This window comes from Notamacropus eugenii, chromosome 4 (assembly GCF_028372415.1).
Source record: "Notamacropus eugenii isolate mMacEug1 chromosome 4, mMacEug1.pri_v2, whole genome shotgun sequence".
Lineage (NCBI taxonomy): Eukaryota > Metazoa > Chordata > Mammalia > Diprotodontia > Macropodidae > Notamacropus > Notamacropus eugenii.
The window spans coordinates 429,835,200-429,853,561 of NC_092875.1; the positions used below are offsets into that span (position 1 = coordinate 429,835,200).

Here is an 18,362-nt window from a genome sequence, read left to right on the forward strand (position 1 = left end):
GAGGCTGGTGACCTGTACAGCCATCCCTCACTCAAAACAAACTCAAGTCTAAGTCATGTCATCATTTCTCTGATGGCACGGTCTTTTTTGACAATGGAGGACAAATACAATTTCAGGTTCTCACTTTGAGTGAGGTAATACCCATTCAGTGTAAAGGCCTCTTTAAGGAGGGAGTCAAGGGATGGACCCATTAATTTAAAAAGAAAAAAATCAAACTGAGAGGGAAAGACCTTCCAGGTTGCTGGTCAATATGGATGTGGAACTTTACATCTACTGGGTTAGTTTTGTAGAACTGTTTATTTTTCCTTTTTTTAAAATTCTTTGTTACAAAAGATGGCTGGAGGAACAAGAGTTAGGTTGAGAACTGGATGAAAAAAACAGAAGACATCAACAAAAATATTTAAAAAGGGAAAAAAAGTACTTTGGGTTAATTTACCTCCCTCCACTTACTGCATGGGTGGGGAACTTGGAGGCAATTAGGTGGTATAATATATACAGGGGTGGGCCTGGGCTCAGGAAGACTCATCTTCTTGAGTTCAACTCTGGTCTTAGACACTTATTAGCTGAGTAACCCTGGGCAATTCATTTATCCCTGTTTGCTTCAATTTTATCATCTGCAAACGTGAGATAGAGAAAGAAATGGCAAACCACTTCAGTATCTCTGTCAAGAAAACCCTGAATGGGGTCACAAAGAGTTGAACAAGACTGAACAGCAAGAAAGAGAAAGTAGGAGTATGGAATTTTGCATACACTTGCAGATATGATTTATAAATTGATTAGTCTTGCTGAACAGCTCAGTCAACACTTGCAGAAAGTCTTCAGAAAACCTGGGAGGAGTTATTTAAATAGCTACTGATTGAATAAAGCTGAAACTTGAGAACAATTTATACAATGATTCAATATCATAAAGGAGACCAGTTCTGAAAGACATAAGAAGTATGTCTGTCATGACCTCAAAGACAGATAATGAAGCATAGTTCTCACCTCTTGGAAGACGTGATGGACCAGGGGGGCAGAGCCAAGAAGGCAGAGTAGAAAGATGCACCTACTCTAGCTCTTCCCCCACAGCCCATAAAATACCTGTTAAAAATGACTGTAAACAAATTCTAGAACAGCAGAAGCCACAAAATAACAGAGTGAAAGAGATTTCCAATCCAAGGCAGCCTGGAAGGCTGACAGGAAAAGTCTATTACGTGGGGTACAGAGTGGAGTTTAGCCCATGGAGTCTAGCCCAGCCTTGGCCACGAGTGCACCATCAGGAACAGGACTGGAGCAGGCCTTGGGGGTGGAATCTCTGGCAGCAGCTGTGGGTCCCAGATCCCTCAACCCACAAATACCAAAAATAGCTTCAAAGGTCAGTGAGAAAGCTTTTGCCCCTGAGTGAGAAGGCAGCAGGGTTCTTCTGAGTCTAACTCCAGGTATGGGAAGCAAGAAAGGTGATCCGAGCCTCCATTACATGATACCACTATGCTCACGAGATGCTGGTATGAACTGCATAGGTTATCTCAAGGGAAGAGTGGGAGATCAGCTGTTCAGCATGGGCTGAGGTGGGATTCTCTGGACTCAATTTCCCCACTGACATCTGGCAGACTTTAAGCCTGACTGAATGCAAGTGGACAATCTACTCCTGCCTGGAATAGACATGAAGCTGGGGAGATATTGTTTCCCTGCAATATCCCTACTCTTGGTTGCAATTTCCTATGGTCAAAAGGTTTGTAAGGTTAATACCAGATCTATTCAATTTGGGTAGAGGAACATCCGAGGCTGTCTAAAATTAAGTTATTAGGCATAGGACTTTAGACCAACAACATTAAGTTAGGGTCCTTTTATTCTTAGTAATACTGTGGAGACAATTAGATCAAGAGGTGTGAAGTTAGCAACATAAATATTATCTGTGTCTCAGTTGACTTATGTTTTAAAAAAAATTCTTTTGTGGTCCATATTGTAAATGCTTTAAAAAGATGTATCACCTGACCAAAAGTCTGAATTGCTTTATCTGTTATAAACTATGTTAAAAATAAATTTTAAAAAAAGAAAATAGCTCTTTAAAAATTAGAATGGAGCAGATGGAAGCTAATGACTTTATGAGATTGCAAGAAATTACAAAACAAAACAAAGAGAATGAAAAAATAGAAAACAATGTGAAATATCTCATTAGAAAAACAACTGACCTGGAAAATAGATCTAGGAGAGACAATTTAAAAATTATGGGACTACCTGAAAGCCATGATCAAAAAAAGAGCCTAGACATCATCTTTCATGAAATTATCAAGGAAAACTGCCCTGAGATTCTAGAACCAGAGGGCAAAATAACTATTCAAGGAACCACAGATCACCACCTGAAAGAGATCCAAAAAGAGAAACTCCTAGGAACATTGTGGCCAAATTCCAGAGTTCCCTAGTCAAGGAGAAAATATTGCAAGCAGCTAGAAAGAAACAATTCAAGTATTGTGGAAATACAATCAGGATAACACAAGATCTAGCAGCTTCTACATTAAGGGATCAAAGGGCATGGAATATGGTATTCCAGAAGTCAAAGGAACAAGGACTAAAACCAACAATCACCTACCCAGCAAAACTGAGTATAATACTTGAGGGGAAAAATTGGTCTTTCAATGAAATAGAGGACTTTCAAGCATTCTTGATGAAAAGACCAGAGCTGAAAAGAAAATTTGACTTTCAAACACAAGAATGAAGAGAAGCATGAAAAGGTAAACAGCAAAGAGAAGTCATAAGGGACTTTACTAAAGTTGAACTGTTTACATTCCTACATGGAAAGACAATATTTGTAACTCTTGAAACTTTTCAGTATCTGGGTACTGGGTGGGATTACACACACACACATGCACACGCACATGCACACACACACACACATACACATACAGACAGAGAGCACAGAGTGAATTGAATAGGATGAGATCATATCTTTAAAAAATGAAATTAAGCAGTGAGAGAGAAATATATTGGGAGGAGAAAGGGAGAAATGGAATGGGGCAAATTATCTCTCATAAAAGAGGCAAGCAAAAGACTTATTAGTGGAGGGATAAAGAGGGGAGGTGAGAGAAAAACATGAAGTTTACTCTCATCATATTCCACTAAAAGAAGGAATAAAATGCACACTCATTTTGGTATGAAAACCTATCTCACAATACAGGAAAGTGGGGGAGAATGGGGATAAGCAGGGTGGGGGGGATGATGGAAGGGAGGGCAATGGGAGGAGGGAGCAACTTGAAGTCAACACTCTTGGGGAGAGACAGGATCAAAAGAGAGAATAGAAGCAATGGGGGGCAGGATAGGATGGAGGGAAATATAGTCTTACACAACACGACTATTATGGAAGTCATTTGCAAAACTACACAGATATGGACTATATTGAATTGTTTGCCTTCCCAAAGGGAAAGAGTGGGGAGGGAGGGATGAAGAGAAGTTGGAACTCAAAGTTTTAGGAACAACTGTTGAGTACTGTTCTTGCTACTAGGAAATAAGAAATACAGGTAATGGGGTATAGAAAGTTATCTGGCCCTACAGGACAAAAGAGAAGATGGGGACAAGGGAAGGGAGGGATGATAGAAGAGAGGGCAGATTGGTGATAGGGGCGATTAGAATGCTTGGTGTTTTGGGGTGGGGGGAGGGAAGAAATGGGGAGAAAATTTGGAACCCAAAATTTTGTTAAAATGAATGTTAAAAGTTAAATAAATAAATTTTAAAAAAAAACATACTTTAAAATGATTATGATTACAATCCTAAGGTTGGCTGAGAAAGGTATTTACCTGAGACTACATCGTAGGTTCAGTTACACACAGGTTTTCCCCAGGGACTATATTCTTACTATAAATTACAGAATTGCTGCTTATCTAGAAAAAGGATGATAGCTGATAAGCAATTAGCAAAGTAATGCAAAACAAGGCACTCAAAACATTGATTATTGATTTTTCCTACTACTGAGAGAATAAAAAAGAGATACTTGTAAAGAACTTTGAAAACTTTAAAAGTTTAAACTTTATTGTTATAGACAATATATGCAAAAGCATGGATACAGGATATGGGAAAGGCCAGCTAGGTGGCACAGTTGATAAGGCACTGGGCCTGAAGTGAGGAAGATTCATCTTCCTAAGTTCAAATCCCACCTCAGACACTGGCTCTGTAACCCTGGCCAAGTAACTTCACTCTTTTTTGCCTCAGTTTCCTCATATGCAAAATGAGCTGGAAAAGGAAATGGCAAACTACTGCAGTATCTCTCTCAAGAAAACTCCAAGTGGGGTCGTGGAGAATTGGACAGCACTAAAAATGACTGAACAACAGTAGACATAAGGTCTTATACTGGGAAAGATGAGCAAACTGGTTTGGCTGTATTGTAGAGTGTGTAAAGAAACATAGGGTATAATAAGCTTGGAAAGGTAAGTCAGAACCAGATCCTGAAAGGTTTTCTGCTTAAACAGAGAATTACATTAAATTTAAAAGGTTTCTCACAAACAAAACCAATAAACCAAGAATAGATGGAAAGCACAAAACATAAGAGCTTATGTTCTATGCAAAAAAAATTTTGAATACAGCAAGGAATGATGTATTTAAACGTTCACTTTTCTTCAGGACATTCATATATGTTTCTGTGTCTGTAGAGATATGTACATATTGTGAGTACTACTGAACAGGAGGTGCTACCTGCCATCACAAACTCTATCCTGATCAACAGACAAATAAGGTGCTTTCTGAAGAGACTCGAGGGTTAATATGATGTTATTAAATTTCCATAATCCCTTTAGATCAAAGTTTTATTGAAGAAGAACAGAAATGTTAGTTGGCTCAGGTGGCTGACAAGGAATAAAGTTCAATGAGAAGAGTAGGGAGGATATTGTAAATAAGCAGGACTAACTTATCCAGCCTTGGCCTTGAGACTAGACTGTCTGCTTAGACAGAGATGCAAGAAACTGAAGGATTGGAAATATTCAAAATCTAAGGAAAGGAATGGACTGCTTCCCTGGAAGTGGCCGGTTCTCTCTCACTACAAGTATCCAAGTAGAAACTACATGACCACTTCTCAGAAATGTGGTAAAAAGAAATAGCTGAAATACAAAGAAAATTATATTTGATTTCCCTTCCATTTCATGATAAAATCATTATATAAAATATATGACCCTTGGATGTCCCACCAGACTTTTTTGGGGAAACAAGGATTTAAATTAATTTCTGCAATCATCCAACTACAGTCCTGCCATGGTATCAACTCCCTAAAATACCTGAAGAATATTGATTGAGCTACAGGTCTTTCCCTGTTTTTCTATTGATGACTATCACTTATCGAAAGAAGGGCAGGCTCCAAACCAATGTTCCCTCTGCTCCACCCCCCAACCCCCACTCCACTAACCCTTCCCAGCCACAGAATCCCAGAATTCAAGAGCTGGAGAGAACTCAGTGACCATTTAATTCAACCCCAAACTACAGGGAGTTTTCTCTATAATGTACTACATAAGTGGTCTCTGGCCTATACTCCACGAAGGGGGAACCCACCACTTTTCAAGGCAGCCCTTTCACTGTGGAACTTATTTAATTGTTGGGAGGTTTTGCCTGACCTCCAGCTTCAACTGGCTTTTTTGTAACTTCTGCATTTTTTTTTTACCTTGCTCTGTTCCCACCAAACAGAAGAAGTCTATTCCTCCTTCATATATCAGTCCTTCCAAGACATGAACACAGTGAGTCATCTTGTTTTCCAGGGTAAACATGTCTTCAACTGATCCTCATGAGTCATGAACTCAAGCTATGTCACCATCCCGGAAAGCCTCGAGCAACTACGCTGGTTCCCAAATCAGGACAGACATGGCAGGGTACTGGACTTGATTCCCCACAGGCTTCAAACCTCTAGGTTTCTATAGTTACGGAAAGTGTGGTTTCCCCAGCCAATCACACAATTTCCTCTTTCTATGCCTGGTACCAACCCGTCCTACTCTAAATGAAAAAGCAATATGTCCAGCTTCCTCTGTTGTGGTAAGGTCTGAGAACAAGCTAACTATGAGCAGGGCTCTGTCTACAAAGGACTCAAGTCTGTGGTCCCTGTCAGGAAGCAAGCCTGGGCTTGCCAGAGCTCTGAGACTAGCTCCCTGCTGCCTTCCATGATGTCCCCTACACGTGTTGCATTGGCTTTGGGCCTTTGTGCTTAGACAGGATCTACTGTTTCTGGGAAGCTGGACACTAACACACACACACACAGTATTGGGGAAGAAACACCAAAAGTTGTGACCTGACCTATCCACAAAAAAGAATATGACTTGTTCCCTAATCACATCCCTTCTGGAGCCCTCAGGTTCCTCATCTGTCACAGGAGGGAGATGAGCTATGTGACCTCTGACCTTCCATCCAGTTCTACCCTTCTTGAATTCTAGGAGGCCCTAGAAAAAATGTCTGTTCTCACCACATTTGCCACTGCAAGAGTTCTCTGCTGCTACCTGTCTCACATAAAGGGAGGAAATCCATTTTAAACCAGTGAGACCCAGTTTATCTCTATTTACTGGATGAATTGATTGGTCTGAAAACTTCAGTCCTGTCACCATATCCCTGTAGCCTATGACTGGGAGATTAAAGACATAAATCAGGACTCCCAGCAGTCCAGTGCCCACCCTTCTTCCATTGGGGATGTCATGGGGCTGTTTCTAAAGGAAAAGGAAACTGATTATTCCTTTAGGCACTGGCTCTGAAGGGAAAAGAGTATGTCTGATGGACAGGGAGAAAACATGGGGAATTTAAAACTGGAATTTAACAATTCATTCTTCATTCATTTGACAAACATTTATTGAGTGCCTGTTACAGGAAGTGAGAGATGTGTCAGGCTTTGATAAAATATAGTCCCGCCCTCAAGAAACCTATTGTGTAAGTAATCAGATAAGACACACCTATAGCAAAAGATAATGCAAATTATTATAGAGGTGAAGTAGAGAGTTGTGCAAAGTCATTCCTAACAGGTAATCAGAGAAGGCTCCATGGTGTTAGCTCATAAATTCTATGGCTGGAAAGGGTCTTAGAGATCGAACTTGTCCAGTGCCTTCATTGTGCAGATAACAAAACTTGTCTAAAATAACACAAGTCAGTAAAACACAGTAATTACATCTCCAAGACCAATGCTCTAGTTTTGTGTTAAACTGGACCTGTGATTTCACCAATGTAGGGAGCTCCCAGGGAGCAAAATCCTTTGCCAGTGGAACTCAGCATCTTTGCTGCAACTTCCAATCTTAGAAGGTAGCCTGGGTCTTGGAGAGGTTGACTCACTTGCTGAGGATTACACAACCAGTGCTCTTCTCCTTCCACCATGCTGCCCTTCCCCCTCCCATTGGGTGTTCAAGAATGGGCAGGAATCCAGCACTTAAAGAGGGATTTCAGGTACAGAGATGGGAGAGTGCCCTTTATATTTAGGGATGCTGAGTAATCTACTTGGCTGGCACTCTACAGATCACATGGAAAAGAATAAAAAGGCTGGTAAGTAGGGTGGCATCAGATTGTAGAAAGCCTTGAATGCCAAGCAAGAGAGTTTGAACTTTGATCAACAGGTGATAGGAATCCACTGAATATTTCTGAGGAGAGGAGGGGCATGGCACATCTATTTTGGAGAGGCAGCATGGTACAATAGATGGGACCTTGGACTTAGGGGTGGGGGAGGCTGTATTCCAATCTGGCCTCCCATACTAAATTGTTCTGTGACCCTAAGCAAGTCACTCCATCTTTGTGAACTTCAGTTTCCTTATCTGTAAAATGAAGGAGTTGAACTTGAGTGTCTCTCAGTTCTCTTTCAGTTCTAAATAAGAGATCTTCTACATCATAATTTCTTCCTAATTAAAACTGACAAATAAAAGGGCTTTTTTAATTAAGAAAAATTTAAATGCAGTTGGAAAAGAGAGCTGAGAACTATGTAAATATCTGTGGCACAGTAATTAGGCTGGAATCCTTGCAAAGCGATCAGAAAAGGTAATATCATCATGTACTTGGTAGACAAAGTGAGACCTGGCTAAGGAAATGGAATCAATCACCATCACTAGGTTTGTAGGTGACTTTGTAGATTATTTAATCAAACATACATTATCTGCAGAACATTTCTGTCAGAGAGGGACAGGTAGGTGAGGAGAAGTCTTTTGCTGAAGTTTTATCGTATCAATACGATCAAAGCCTGACACATCCCTCGCTTCCTAGCACAGGGTTCTCCAGTAACAAACATTCATTTGTGTGTGTCATCTCTGCCTTTCTGAATTAGAACTACATTTACTAAGAAGCACTGTTTACATTTAATTCTCTCTCTTGCATTTTGGGGTTGTGTTGTTGATGTTTGTCCTTGAAGAGGATCATGGCATCAGGAAGATGATGCCATGACTTGCACCTGAATCAGATTTAAGTGAGGCAGGGCTGTGCAAAGTCACCAGCCTCACTAGCTCCTCTAGAATCATCTGTGTCCAGTGGTCAGACACAGATCAGGATGACTGGAGAAAGATTCCATTGGGGTTGAAGAATTAGTCAAAGCTCAAAGTCACAGTTCTGCTCATATTATTAAACTATAAGAAAAAAAAAAAGTCAACCAGAAGACAAACCCTCACAGTGATTAGTTGCCCATAGTCGTGTTTACATCCAAACTATTCAAAGGCACTTCTGCCTTGAGGAACATTTCTGTCAGAGAGAGACAGGTATGTGATGAGAAGGAAGTACCATTCAAAGCTTTAACTCCAAATGACCAGCACTCAGTATCAGCCAAAACTCCTCCCTCCCATTGTTTTCTAGCATTTATCCTCTCCTTCACATAGGTCTAGACATTGAACCTCTCCAGCATTCATCCTTCTAAATGGTCCTGCACAGATATAATCTGTTGTTATTCAGTCCTTTCAGCTGTGTCCAACTCTTTGTGACCCCATTTGGGGTTTTCTTGGCCAAGATCCTAGAGTGATTTACCATTTCCTTCTTCAGCTCATTTTATAGATGGAGAAACTGAGGCAAACAGGGTTTAGTGACCTGCCCAGGGTTTGTACAGCTAGCTAAATGTCAGAGGCCAGATTTCAACTCAGGAAGATCAGTCTTCCTGTCTCCAGGCCATGCACTCGTTCACTATGCCACAGAGTTGCCCTTCATGGATATAAGGAAAACACTTATGTGTTGTTCATCATGAATACCAGAAAAACAACTAACGCATGTGTATGCGCCATTTGCTCCAAATAGATGTCCTTTTCCTTACAAGGATTCCACGTTAATACCCAAAGATGAGACAGACATTTTGATTTCCTCTGGGCTTTCTAGGATCAACATTCACTCCCCTAGCCCCTTGCTTTCTCATTTTCTTTTCTGATTTCTACTTGAACAATTTTTCCATAATCAAGGCCTCTGAAATAGTTACTGCCTGTCATCGGTACCTAAATATTTAGGTAAATTATCCTAATTTTTTCCAATTGCTTAACTCTCTGATGTGTTCTGCGTGTGACCACCAGACTCACCTTCCCAAGGTATAGCTCTGGGCAAGTCATGCTCTGTCCAAGAACCTTCAGGGCTTTCCCATAATGTAATGAAGTTCAGACTCCTTAGCCTGACCTTCCATCATATTACTAAAATCTCTATTTCCACATATGTCTGTGACTAATGCTGTATATACTATGTTCCATTCAAATTATAAAACTTCACATTTTCCCCTTCATGCAGTCACCTTTGCCTCATCTGTCCTTTTTCACCACACTCTGTTTATCACCATTATATGTCCATATCATAATCTGGGCTATAAGTTCCACCCTGTTTCAATAGAAGCTCCGGCAGATCAGAATTAATTCCTTAGAGACAAAAGCCTGTGGTGCCAGGGGCTAATGAGGGAGGAGGGGATGAGGGATAGGGGAGAAGCTGGGAGAAAGGAAACGAGCATTTATATATTTCCTACTATGTAACAAGCACTGTGCTAAGCAAATGCTATCTCATACCCTGGAAAGTAGAGAAAACAAGGGCAAAAAGACTTTTAAGTCTTTGCCCAGGATTCCAAAGCCAGCAAATATCTGAGACCACTTTTCAACTCAGGTCTTCTGATCTGTTATGTGGTGTACTGGATAGAGTCCCAAGCCTGAAGGCAGGTAGACCTGAGTTCAAATCTGCCCTCAGACACTTACTAGCTGTATGACCCTGGGCAAGTCATTTAACCCTGTTTGCCTCAGTTTCATCATCAGTAAAACGAGCTGGAGAAGTAAATGGCAAAGCACTCCAGTATCTTTGCCAAGAAAATTCAAAATGGGCTCCCAAAGAGTCAGACAAAACTGAGTAACACCAACTTCTGAATACAGGCTAAATACAGATTTTTTTTTTTAATATACAAAAGAAAACCAGAGATTCACAATGCAACTCGGGGCAATTGTTACTGCAAAGCTGAAATTTAATACACACTTTAAATCAACTATAACAGTTCGTGGTTTCACATATAATCCTTTTTTTCTTTATATGTCAAAATGTTTATGTCTATTGGGAATTAAGTTGATAATTTTAAATGGAACATTTAGAAATTCAATTTATTTATCAGACAGCTAGGATTAATGGACACAGAATTCAGAATCACAAAGACTGAAGTTCCAATCCTACTTCAGCCTTTGGTCTAGCTGTGTGACCTTGGCCAAGCTCTGTTTCCTGGTCTATAAAATGGGCTGATATTAGCACCTGCCTCCCAGATTTATTATGACAGACAGAGGAGACAGCTGGGTAAAATGCTTTGCTTCCCAAACCTTCACGTGCTACATAAATGCTAACTTTCCATATTGATAAAATAACAATAATAGGTGGCCAATGCACATCTGTCAAATGAACGACCAAACGCATTTGGGCCAAAGGGCTCTGCTGCAAAGCAAGCTGCCTCTCCCGAACCTCAGGTGGCAGGAGACCAGGCTGAAAACAGTCAGTCGGGGTTGCTGCAGAAGCCTTCCTCATCCCTTCCTCTCCATCACCCAGTTCAGTGCCTCGCACTCACCGCTCACTACAGGAGCCCACAGAGCTGAAAAGGAGAGGGACAGGAGGAAGGACGCCCTGGGGCCACATCCCTGCCTCGGGCTGTCCCTTCAGGCAGCTGGACCCGTCCCAGGCCGCCCAGCTGCACTGGCTGCGGCTCCACCTTCCAGACTGGGGCCGGGCTAGGCATCCAGCGGCTCCCCCCCAGCCCTGGCCAAGCGCTCCGTTTCTCTAAGAGAATTCACGTAGGTCGTAACCGCCCAGTAACGGTCCTCACAGGCAGGATAAACGTCCTGAGTTCTTCATGACTAATTCCAGGCTCTCTGGGAACCGGGAATAAAGGAGTTCGTTCTGCAGAAAGAGAAAAGGCGTTTGTTCATCTTCAGCTGCTGCTGTTTTCAGGGAAAGCAGGACTCGCAGGTGCCGTGTGTGTGTGTGTCTGTGTGTCTGTGTGTGTCTGTGTCTGTGTGTGTGTGTGTGTGTGTGACTTCGTGACCCCTAGCAAGGCACCTTTGGTCTTGGGATGGGTAGGATTGGGATTTGGGGTCGCAATACTTTGTGGGGAGCAGATTTTTCCGATGTTCTTCCTAAGCCTCTAAGAACGTGCAGCTCACAGCTCCTCCTCTCACCTGCCCCACCCGACCTGCTTTCTCCTCACCTCAGACTCCACTTCCCCTTCATTTCTTTCAGAATACTTCCTGCAAAGTGTACGTTAACTGAATTAACTGTGCTTAAGAAAGTTTATAAGAGGCTAGGGATGAGACACTCTCCCTCTTCTCCCTCTGCCTTCCTCTTCTGCCCTCTTCCTCTTCTTCCTCTTTCTGCTTCCTCCTCTTCCTGTTCTGCTTCCTTCTCCCTCCTCTTCCTGCCACTCCCTCCTCTCTTTTGCTCCCCTCCCTCCCTTTACCTGCCTCCCTAAGTCAGCCAAATTCCTCTTCTGATTCTTGCTACCTGGTGACCTTGGGGAAGTCACTTTACTGCCCTGAGTCTCTGTTTCTGGCCTTTGTAAAGTGGAGTTAAAGTAAATCATCACAGTGACTCACATAAATTCACTCATTTGAGCCTCATAACGGTCCTGGTAAATGTTATGATCTTCTGCTGTGATTATCCCCTTTTTAGAGATGAGAAAACTGAGACCTCCAGAGGGAAAATGACTTGCCTGGGATCACAGACTGACTGGGTGTAGACCAAAGGGCCTCTGAAATGCCATCCAGCTTTCCTTCTACCCTCCTATGATCTTCCCTCTTTTCTGTCCCTTCTTAACCACACTGCCTTCCCCTGGTTCTCCCTTCTTTAGAAGTTGATCCCATAGCCCATTGGCCCTAGAGTCAGGAGGACCTGAATTAAAATATAGTCTCAGAGACTTACTAGCTGTGTGACTCTGGCCAAGTCACTTAACCCCATTCTCCTCCTGCCTCTTTCTTTATTTTTCATCTGATTCTTTCAGAATGGGATGTTATAGCAGCTGAAAGTGGGCAGAAACAGGGCAATGATCAGTTTCCCATATAGTATCATAGATTAGAGGTGAAGGGACTGTAGAAGTAGATTATCTAGTCCAATATTTCCACTTCATCTGTGAGGAAGTGGAGGCCCAGAGACTGACTCATTCAAGGTCACAGTGGAATTTAGATCATCTGACTTCAAATGCACCCCTCTTTCTACATCTTGACACCTAGCTACACTTTTCTAGCTTCCTCGGATTCCTTCAAGTCTCAGCTAAAATCCTTTCTTCTACACCAAGCCTTTACCAATCCCCCTTAATGCTGATTTTCTCTAATTTATGCTTTTATAAACTCACACACACACACACACACACACACACACACACACACACATCTGTTTGTATAAAGTTGTCTGCAGGTTGTCTTTCCCATTAGACTCTGAAATCCTTGAGAGCAGAAAGTAACTTTGGCCTTTTTTTGTATCCCCAACACTTACCATAGTGCCATGCACATAGTAGGGGATTAATAAATGCTTACTGTGGACTGTCTTTCTGAGTAAAAATACCATACCAGGATTCTTTGATTTATTTCTTCACCAATATAAAATAAACCTTTCTTTCTGACTCTATCACCTTTGGTTCTCCCCATGGCTTCCCAATTTACAGCTAAATTTTTCTGATCCCCATCTTTCAGGACTTTCCTCTGCTCTTCTCTAAACCCAGTAAAAATTCTTTGTCCATATAAGTGATTTGCATATATTCACTCATTTGAGCTTCTTAACAACCCTGGGAGATAGACACTGTTATTAGCCCCGTTCTGGAGATGAGGAAACTGAATCTGAGAGAGGAGAGTCAGTGACTTGCCTGGGAAGGCAGAACGAGTAGATTCTGAATACAGGTCTTCCTAACTTCCTAACTTCAGTGTCTCATCCATTATGCCACCTAGCTGCTTCTGATAAAACATATTTACTTATTTTCTTCTCTTCACCTCTTCTGATCTTTTATTTTCTGTTTTCTCTTCCTACAAACAATTTAGTGAGGTCACTCCTCGACCATCCTCCAACTCCCTTCTCCATGTTCTTTCATGGGGAAAGACCCGCTTTAGAGATAGTAAATGTCCCCCTTTCCTATTTGTATCCCAAGCATCTTTTATGTGGGTACCTATGATAAACAAGCCTATTGCTTGGTTGGTTGACTCCTTCTTGAATCAACATTAATTGACCAGAACCATATTTTCTTAATGTCAGTTATGCATCAACAGAATTGTACTTGACAGTATTCCAGATGTTCCAGACAGTATCTTCCATATCTGCCTATTTGGATCAAATTTTACAAGCACTTGGCCTTGTGCTGATGAAAGGTTTTGTTTTTTTTTTTAAATTAAATAGTAATAGTTAAACAGGGGCACAGCAGATAGAGTGCTGGGCCAGTCTCAGACACTAGCTGTGTGACCCTAGGCCCTATTTGCCTCAGTTTCCTCATCTGTAATATGAGCTAGAGAAGAAAATGTCAAACTACTCCGGTATCTTTGCCAAGAAAGCCCCAAATGGAATCACAAAGAATTGGACACAACAGACACAACTGAGTAACTAAATTTGCAATATGGAGAAATGATCATCTATTAGACACTTTTAAAAAGCCTTAGATTTCCTGGGCAATTCAGTTTTTCTACCATGTTGTGACTCCTTTTACTAACTGTCTTGTGAGAGAAGATGTGGTTAGGGGAGAGGTCTTGTAGCTTCACCCCTCAGGGATCAACTTGTGATGCTGTGAAAATAGGCCTTGGTCCTTTTTGCCTCAAAGTTTGTTTTTTTTTTTCCTTCCTTTTTAGGCAAAGGAGACTAATTTGGAGGTCCTGCCTTGGTGAGTTCCAAAAAAGTCAGAAATGAGCTTCTGGGAGTTCCATCCTGGTGTCCCAGTTTCCCAGCTTCCAAGAGTACAGGGATCCTGGAGCTGGTGTTCAGGTATAACTTTGCACAGTTATGCTCCAGGGAGTAAAGCGTAACTTTCAGAACTTTAGCCTAGCTGTAGCTGAGACAAAGATTCATGTGAAAGAGATGCTAAATGTGATGTAGATATAAACTTTTTGAGGCCAACGCATGGAAAAACTGGGATAAATCTGAACTCACTGTTCCCACCTGTGTGAGTTCAGATTGACTATACCCCTAAGATTTTGGAGAGAAATGTTTCTATTTTTCAGATAGTAGATAGATAGATAGATAGATAGATAGATAGATAGAGAGAGAGAGAGAGAGAGAGAGAGAGAGAGAGAGATAGTAAATATATTCATACATATATATATGAAATAAATATTCCTTTATGAAAGCTAATTGAAATTAAGTGGTTAAATGGAATGGGAGGCTAGTTACTGGCACCTAAGGAGCAGGGAAGGGGGGACACAATCAATCAGGGTTCACCTATAGCATTAAAGAAAAGAACCTAAACTTTCAAGGTGCCTCTAGAACAGGGCTTCTTAAACTGTTTTTCACTTGTAACCCCATTTTGCCCAAGAAATTTTTATGCAACCCCAGGTATATAGGTATATAAAATAGATATACAAATCAAACCTTTACTGGTAATAAATTGCAAAGAAAATTATTTTAAAACAGCTCTTTGATATACATATAATTTTACCATTTGTTAAAGATGAAAGCAAATTTGCATACTAATAAGATGGATGTGCTTATTTATTTTTACATAAAGAATTACATCTTGCTGGAATATTTGATACTGCAGGACACAGAGCATCTTCAACATTTTTTCAGAATTGATTGATATTTTAATTTTATAATTGTCAATGCTGAGGATGCTGCTTCACATAAATATGTAGTATAAAATGGTGGAAGTATGTTTAGGGCCATTTAAGAAATTGTTGGAAATTCTGTCCAAATCCCAAGCCCAAATTCATTTAACAACGTTTTGGGAAACTCAAGTTTGAAACCTGTGTCGCTTGATAATTTGGCAAATTCTTCTTTAACTTTTAACTTTAACTTTTAATGGCAGATTTTTTTATTTCAACTGAGTATAGTTTATGAACCCAAGTAAGTTTTTTAGAATCAAAATTTAAAGGCACTTCATATAACTCTTATAATTAAATCTTTAGAAAAATTGTTTTAAATTATAAAATCATCTGTAGCTGTAAACATTTGTAAAAATGATTTTTCATCCTGTTCTTCCATATGTTAACTTTTAAAGTAAAACTTTCAATTTTATCTTTTAACATAGATATGTTACAATTTTTCCTTAATGTGGCATGTTTAAACCATTAAGTTTTTCAAAAATATCTGACAAATAACAGTTTTCAAAGCTATGTCATTGTGAAAAAAATAATAAAATCAGATTTCTGCCTAGTCAAAATATAACAACTTCATCTTTCAATTTCAATAGTCTATTTAAACTTCACCTTCCTGTTGTTTCATCTCACTCAGGCCTGCACAACCTGCAGCGTGCCAAAGGATTTCAGGAGACCTAGGAATAAAGTGTAGAGAAAATCATTCTTTATATGTAGAGGAAATCCTTTGGCATGCAGCAAGTGACCATTGAGCTATATGTGGCAGCAGGCTGCAGGTTGTGCAGGCTTGATCTAACTGAATTACAAACTTTGGACTGCCCTTAAGCCCGGTAATAAGCTGCTGGAATTGGTTGTAACTAATTTCAGAAATTCCTTTGGAAACAGTACCATTCGATAAGGGACTTTTATGAATTTCATCCCCATATTTTTTCCCCATGAATTATTTCTGACATTTTAATAGCTAACACAAGATCTTCAAGCACTTAGGGTTTTTTAGTTTTTGCAATACAGTAACAAATTTCTCAAAACATAGTTTTTCTTTTATTAAGATTTCAAAGCTCATTCAAAATATTCCTTTGGTTTATGGTAGTATGCTACATGCTTGGTGTTAAGGTATTGGTTTAGTTTGGTTGGTTTCATGCTCTCCATAGCCAAAACTTCATTACAGATTAAGCAGAGAGGTTTCTCCATACTATCATCATTATTATAAGTAAATCCATATTGCAAAAATAATTCAGCATATTTTCTTTTTCTTGTCACTTTAGGTGTGCTACAACCTGGTAGTGAAGACTCTGACACATTGCCATCAGGAATTTTAACTTTTGTCTAAATTTAGCCAGTTCCGCATAACTGAAAAATAAATATTGCTATTAATTTCTCAAATAAATACTAGTTTTAGTTTATGAAATTACATTTGTGCTTAATTTTAAAATTTGAAATCGGCCATTTCCCAATTGTCTAAGAGACAAACTAAAACACTGCAATCTAGTTATTTCCTACCACCACTCCAACCCCTTTTAATTACTTCTTCAGAATTGGAAAGTAGGTTTTGCTAGCTGACTATTCCCTCCCCTGTATTATACACTATCTTACTATGCTCAACTATTTCTCCATTGAATTTCACTTATTTCTACACAAAACTATGTGTGTTCAACCCTTCTTTTGATCTTTTTCAGGTGAATGGGATTCATCTAATGCCTTCTAATACCCCATCCCTTCTATAATGTCTGTACATTCTTCTTTTCCATACATCCCAATTGTGAAAAATAAGACCCATCTCTTCTACCTTCCTACACTAGTGTATTCCTTTTCTCTTCCCTTTTCTTTCCCCTCTGAACCCTCAGAACAGGGAACCAATCCACCCCCAGTTACTTGTCTGATTTAACTCCCTCAATACCCTTTAAAGACATTAAGGTTCTGAAAAAACACTTGTTTCATCTCCCCCCATTCTCATGAATGTCAGTCCTTCATGATCATATAACTACTTCCAATCAATCAAATAAATTTACCTTTTTAGGTTCCTCTTGACTCTTGTGTTTGTATATCAGTGTTTCTACTTAGTAGCAGTTATCATGAATACTTGAAAATCCTCTATTCTAATAAAGGTCTCTTTTTTCCCCTGTAGAATGATTCTCAACCTAAGTTATTCTTATAAATATATCGCTTCTGCCTTTTGGAATATTGTATTACTAGATCTCATCTGGGTTTTAGTAGAATCTACCAGATCTTAGAGCAGCTAGATGGCTCAACATATAGAGGTCTGGGTCTAAAATACAGAAAACTCATCTTCCTGAATTCATATCTGACCTCATATATATATATATATATATATATATATATACAAATTGTGTAACACTTAACCCTGTTTGCCTCAGTTCCTCACCTATAAAATCAGCTGGAGAAAGAAACAGCAAAGCACTCCTGTATCTGTTCCCAGAAATTAGGGGTCACAGATGAGGCTACAAAGAGTTAGACATGACTGAAACAACAAAATAACAAAATAAAGTCTTATGTGATCTTGACTCTGAATCCTTAGTATCTGAATTGCTTCTTCTCTGATTCTTATAGTATTTTTTCTTTGATATGGGAGCTCTGGATTTGGGCTATGATATTCCTGGGACTTCTTGGAGTTACTTCCAGGAAGTGATAGATAGACGATTTTATCTTCATTTTGTACTCTGGATCTAATTGATCTGAGAAGTTTTCATTTATGATTTCTTGATATATAGTATTCATGGGTTTTCGTGTTTGATTTTTTCAATCCAGATTTTCAGGGAGACCAAAGATCATGAAATTACCTCTTATCTCTTAATGTATTTTCCAGGTCAAATGTTTTTGAAATCACATATCTTGAGTTTTCTTTGTTTGTTTAAATTTTGTTCTAATATTTCTTGTTCTTTCATATAGTCATTGATTTCTATTTGTACTATTTCATTTTCAAAGAGTCCATTTCTTGGGTAAGATTGACAACTTTCTCTCGCAAACTACTTATTCTCCTTCCTACTTGTTCCTATAGACTTTCTAAAAAACTTTTTTTCTTTTGCTTTATCTCTTTTAGGTACACATAATCCTTGTGGAAAATCCATTTTCCCCATTATGTCTCTGCTTAGTTATGTTGTTGTTTGTTCCTTTGGGGGGGGTCTCTAAATCTGCAATCATGTTTAATACTAGTCATCATTTTCTTTGATTTAGTTACCT

At 39.7% G+C, this 18,362-nt stretch overlaps 1 long non-coding RNA gene across 1 annotated transcript; it reads left to right on the forward strand.

Moving 5' to 3' along the window:
- Nucleotides 1–10,874: 10,874 nt before the first annotated feature.
- On the forward strand, nucleotides 10,875–16,572 carry LOC140501872 (uncharacterized). Its single transcript, XR_011966400.1, has 3 exons — nucleotides 10,875–11,352; nucleotides 14,205–14,337; nucleotides 16,430–16,572. It is a non-coding gene; the product is annotated as an uncharacterized lncRNA (long non-coding RNA).
- Nucleotides 16,573–18,362: the final 1,790 nt, after the last annotated feature.